Below are 6,117 nucleotides of genomic sequence, written 5' to 3'. Positions count from 1 at the left end.
GCGCCCTGCCCGCTGAGCCGGGCCGCCCTGGTGTGCCGCGGGCCGCAGGAGCGGGCCGCCGGGTCGGGTGGGAAGTGGAGTAGGAGCGGGCCCGGGGGGAGCCGCCCCGCGTGTCTGCCCTCCCGGCGCCGGGAAGCGCGCGCAGAAGGGCGGCCTCGGGGCTGTGGTGCAGCAGAGTCTGACGGGACCTGGGGGACCTTTAAGCGTCGGTCCGGAAAAGGGGGAGCGGATGGAACGTTCCAGGTGCGCCCCCTCCCCCCGGCGTAGGAAGGTAAATGGTCACTCTCCACCATCACTGCCCTTCTTCTTCCTGAAGATTCCTTTGCAGATGAGTTTTCCATCTTTTGAAAGAAAAAAGGGAGAGTATAGAAACGTGAAATGTCAGAGTCCCAAAGGCCTTGATTTTAAAGGTCCTAATTATCAAAGATTTTTTTTAATATTCCAGACTCCTCCTCTGTCTTCTACATCAGTATTTCTGTTCTATAGGTCCTGCTTCCTATGGTCATAAATTAACTTTTAGTCACAGTAACATTCTTGGACAAAGAAAATAGGCTTTTCTATAGAAACAACCATCTGCACTTTAATGAGCGAGGTCAGTGTTATCAACAGGACTTTGACTTTCCTGAATAAGGCTGACTGAGCAGGAGTCAGGAAACTAGACTTCTATGCACAGACGTTTTTGCACAGCCAGTAGATGACCAAGGGTGAGTTTTCTTAAAGGAAACCTGTTCTGTCTTCATCTCCGCTGCTTCTGTTGTCAAGCACTAGCTTTCGTTTGAAGAATTCCAGGAGCTTCTTTATTTGTCATCAGCCTTCATTCTCCTTCACCTCCATTCCATCCTCTGCACTGCCCTCTGCTCCTTCTTGTGCTTGTTGCTCTTGAGTGAGTACAGCCTTTGTACTGTGACTCCTGCCTGCCTCCCTGCCTTCCCACCTCCCCCACCTTTGCACAAGCTTTACTCTCCACCTGGAACGCCTGTTCTTTTGGAACCGGGAAAAACCTGTTCATGCAAAACCGAGCGCATCTCCTCTCTGCTATAGAATTAAACTCACTCCTCTATACCACTCTTACACTGTTTCGGAATGTCAAAGAAAAAGCAAAACTGTACAGTATGAACAGATTTTATTCAGAACTATACAATGGGGGAAAAGACCTCAGTATAAAACCAGGCTCAATTCTGAATACAGCATGGGCAAGTGAGAATTTAAAGCTAAGGAGCAGGGTGGGGGAGGTCAGTGGATAGAAAATTACTAATGAGAAACAACAGGGGTCAAGCGGATTGTGCCTAAACCTACCAAACAGAATTCTGGCTGGTTATAAATCACCCAGGGGATGATAGAATATGAGGAACCTGATAAGCTATCAAGGGTGGCCAGATTTGGAGGATGGGGGATCTTGCTAAACTGAATTAGCAATGTTCTTGCTAAAACTAGATTTCACAGGGAAGTGCACAGATGAGCCAAGAAGAAGATTCAGGAGCCTGAATAAAGTGTGGCCAAGCAAGAATCTTTGTCAGGTATCATGATTCTCTTATGGTTTCAAACTTTTATCAGTTTACATATTTGTGTTCCCTGCTATCTGTAGGCTTGCTGAGATTAGTAATTATTTTATGCCCAATAAAGGTGTTGAATACAGGTTTGTTGCGTGGAATTGTTAGATTGGTGAGAGTAGGCTGGCAGCTTTATCACAAAATAAGAAATTCAGGAAAAGGCGAAAATAGTAAATTCAAGTTTATGCTTTTTCCTTCAGTGCCAGGGTGGTAGTTGTTCAGAGCTGAGCTCTCACTCTTAATAGGATAAATTACTCTTGTCATGAATTGCAACTGATTTTTTTGCTGTATTTTTCCTCTTGAAATAAATCATAAAATATATGTTGGAAACTTCCCACCAATATCACTAGGGTGTACTATGCAATTTTTTCACTCACTTATTTTAAAGTTTATTACAGCATAATGTGTAAGAACTCAATATACTCTTTAGGAGCATATTTCAAATGGGTTTTCAGAATATGAACCAATGCATATTTGAAAGGTACATTTTAGAAAGAAGCGACTTGTGTTATCAATTCTCTTGGGCCCATTTGTTTAGTAATATGACAATTGAGATATTGCCCATCTTAATTTTAAGTAGAGTGACTTCTTTCTGTATTTGCCCTGCCTTTTACCCAGGAGTATACTTCCCAGCAAGGTGATTATAGGAACTTAACTTTCCTCCCAGCTGATACACTTGAGTTGTACCTCCTCTCCTCCCTTCTTGTTCTTTCTGGTCCCTATAGGCCCCATGGTTGCCTGGAATTCCTTCTCACGCTGCCTCAGTGCTGGGCCTGCAATTAAGGAAGAAGTGGGAAAGAAAGAGCAACCTTCCTTCCCTTTTTCCTCAACCTCATTTATGGCTGCTCCCTACCCCCATGTCATTTATAACCTCTGTTCTAGTTAGCCCAGCAATGTTGGAGTTTTCAGTACAGCCTAGCTTCATCCTTTATGAAGAGGTGTAGAAATGATGGGAAAACTTGATCTATAGCTGAATCTGCCTACATCCATGATTATCACCTGTGTGACACCTTCTTATCCTAAAGCTGTTTTTGCAGTAAGGGGTTAACTTGTTAAGTGTGGGGTGTTCAAAACTTGCCCACGTTTCAAAGAAAGACGTGGTTCCTGATCAACTCCTGTCTTATTCTCTAAGCTGCTGGAATATCTGCTTGATAAAATTGTCTTTGTAAGTATGGGCCTTTGCCCCACCAGCTAGGTTATACTATCAGTGTGATGTGTGGTGAGGGCTACACTATGAATTTGGCTTCTGAAGAGGCTTAAGACTGAGTAACTAATATCAGCACATGGGTGCTCCATGCCTACCTGATTGATCCCCAATAAAAACCTTGGACACCAAGACTCGGATGAGCCTCCTTGATTGGCAGTACTCTGCACATGGCGTCACACATCATTGCTAGGAGAATTAAGTGCTGTCCATACAACTCCACTTAGAAAGGTCAGCTGGAAGCATGCACCTGGTCTCTCTCGGATTCTGCCCCATTTGCCTTTGCTTTGCTAATTTTAGTCTGTATCCTTTCCTGTTTAAGAATCTGTTATAAAGCACAAACAGCAACAAGAGCTGAAGAATCAGACATTTTTTCATTAGTAACAGCGGTTAATTCTAAGTGGGGAGAGTGGTAGAGTTTTATTAGGGGAAAGTGTGTGCAGCTTTAAAAAAGAACCCCACACTATTACATGCTTTTCTTGCTTCCCTGTCTTGGCCCACTGTCACTACGCTGGAGTCTTAGTAAAGAGAAGAATTAAAATTGGGGGTAAAGTAGGTGGTAATCATATAACCATGCTTTACTGCTAACCGCGCATGCCTTGTAACAGGTTCTTAAACACTTTGGTTTCAGAACCTCTTTACACCCTTAAACTATTGAAAACTGCAAAGAGCTTTTGTTTATTTGGGTTTTATCTTCTAAATTAAAATTAACAACCTTATTCTGCTTGAGTCTACAGTAATGTACACTAACGTGAATGAATCCAGTAAAAAGAGTAGGTTGAAAAGTAACCAGCATGAGTAACATGGGATCATCTATGGAAAAATCCACTCCAGCTCCAGAATACCTGGCTTAAAAAGAACTTTCATAATGGACCCATTTCATGGGATTGTTTTATCCTGCATTGTTGGGGTCTTAGATTGCTTACCTAGAGTTTTAAGATCTAGGTAAACCAACTCTTCTTTTGGTAAGTTAATAATGAAACAAAGTAGCATCCAAGCTAAATCAACTGTTGGATGTATTTTGTTATTTTTTGTTATGTTTTTGTGACACTTGTACATTCTGAAGAAGTAGCTGAGCAAAAATTCTACATAATGTGTTCACAACTCATTTTGAATATTGTGTGTTTTTTATAAAAATTACCTGTCTTTATGTAAAATTGAAGAATTTTGAGGTATGTTTATTAAAGTCCTTCTAGGGATATGTTGTACTACTAGATTGCAGGTTATGGAGAAGCTATAGAATCCTTTCTACCAGTTTTACCTTTGATAGTTGTGCTTTTATATACAAAATAGTGTGAACAGCCAATGCAGGTCTTTAAAATTTGTAGTTATATTTATCTCTGTGCTGTGGACATTTTATTTTTCTCACTTTCTCTCCTCAAATAAATTACAAGCTTTTTTAAACAGCAGATGTCTTTATATATGTGTGAATCCCCAGCATTTAAGACAGTATTTGGTATAAAAATATCAAGTGAACATTGAATGGATAACTTTCACAGTGTTAAAATACAAGGCTCATTTATTAGACTGTTGAGGGGGTTGATTGTTTTAAACATCTTTATTATTTAAACGTATAACACAGTGATTGGAGTAAGTAAACATGTTGAAAATCGCTAGGAATTGCTTTCTTCTGAGAAAATAGTTTTATAAGCTTAAGAAACCAAGGAATTGACATCTATTTCGTCATTGTTGCTATGAGCCAGAGGTTGGTAACATTCAGATTCTCCTTAGAACTGCTTCTTGTACCTTTGATCTTTCCTCAGACACTTTGGTGGTTCTTAGGATTAGTGAGATTGATGATTATTCTGGGTCTGAGTACCCACTTTCCGCACGTTAGGTCATTTACTTTGCTTTCACCCTCATAATACCAGGAGCAAAGTGGTCTTTGGGAAATCAGAAAAACACTAGATTACTGTAAAAATTAGTTTAAGATTTGGTAACATTTGAGTATCTGGCTCACACATTAGGCCATCTTTGTTAGTTTTTTAAAGACAATAAGGAAGATAGACTGGTGACGTGATGATTCAACTGGAAATGACATTGATGGTGAGTACGGAAAAGGAGCCAGCGAACTTATAATTTTTACAGTGGCATAAACTTTAGAGGAGGAGTTGTTGAAATGGGTATGAACGATATCTCATTGAAGAGTAAACTAAGGAAATACATTTTCACGGACCTGAAAGTGGGTGGCAGCCAGGGAGACCAGCATTTACTAAATGTCTACTAGGCCACAAAACAGACATGTATTAGTTAATCTTAGCAACTACAAGTGAGATTTTGGAGAGGTTGTGAACAGTGCCATGCTGTCAAAGTCATTTTGGGGTTAAGGTAAAGCAATTCAAGATCTTTCTAAAAGTGAAGATCTGTTTGTAACTAAAAAGGAGTTCCAGAAGGCTTAGCTCTAGGAATCAGTAAAGAAAAGAGAAAATGGACAAAAGTGGTGAGGAATGAGGTCTTCTGGCTATTGCTATGTTTAAATAAACCTGGGCTTTGGCAGTTAGACTGTTAGCAATTTCTGTTAGCGATTAAAGAACTTGAGTGCTGAGTTGGTAGAAAACAGTGTTAAAAGTAACCAGAGGAGAAAATCTGCTTCTGAAGATACTGGGGATGTCAGAAGGTGGGATCTCAGATTTTCTAAGCCCCCTTGAGAGGACTTCATTCATTATAAAGACTGGAAACTTAAGCCAAAGCTGTCACACATTGCTCTTTCTGCTCACTTGCCCTGGGGTGGATACAGTTCCCTTTAAGGGCAACTAGCTTATTTGGAACAGGCAGCTGGATCAAAGTGAATTGAAAGCTCTCATGAGAAGAACAGAGTGAACAGCCCCCAACATGGGAAGATTCAGCTAAAGCTAAAATGGGAACTGGGTGCTGGGTACCTCCTACAGCCCATGCAGTAGTCAGGAGACCTAGGTGAGGCAGCAGTCCCGGGCAATGCCTATGGCCGGGAGTGGCAGAACTGATAGGAGAGAACCAGTACAGTAAGGTCAGTGAAGCAGTCTCAACCCAAGTTCAAAGCAGAGTGGCTGCTCCAGCATGAAGGACTACTGACCAACCTCGTTCTCTTCTGAGGATGGGAAGGAACAGTGATGACAACTAGCACTGGCCATGTGAGTGACGCAGTCTAACAGTGATTTACATCAGATTTAACAGCAAATCCTAAACAGGAATGACCTGTGTGCCTTCAGGTTATGTTTATATGTGAGGGAAAATGGGTCACAAATGTCTCTTGAGGATGGTTCACTTTACATACTACATAAATTCTGGAGAAAAGGCAGCTACTCAGAGTTAGATATATGTGAGTTATCACTTGCTTTCTTTGGTGAGAAAGGAGATACTACTTAAGATCATTCTCAAGAAGAG

Source organism: Hippopotamus amphibius, chromosome 5, assembly GCF_030028045.1.
Source record: "Hippopotamus amphibius kiboko isolate mHipAmp2 chromosome 5, mHipAmp2.hap2, whole genome shotgun sequence".
Lineage (NCBI taxonomy): Eukaryota > Metazoa > Chordata > Mammalia > Artiodactyla > Hippopotamidae > Hippopotamus > Hippopotamus amphibius.
This window is presented reverse-complemented; position numbering follows the sequence as displayed.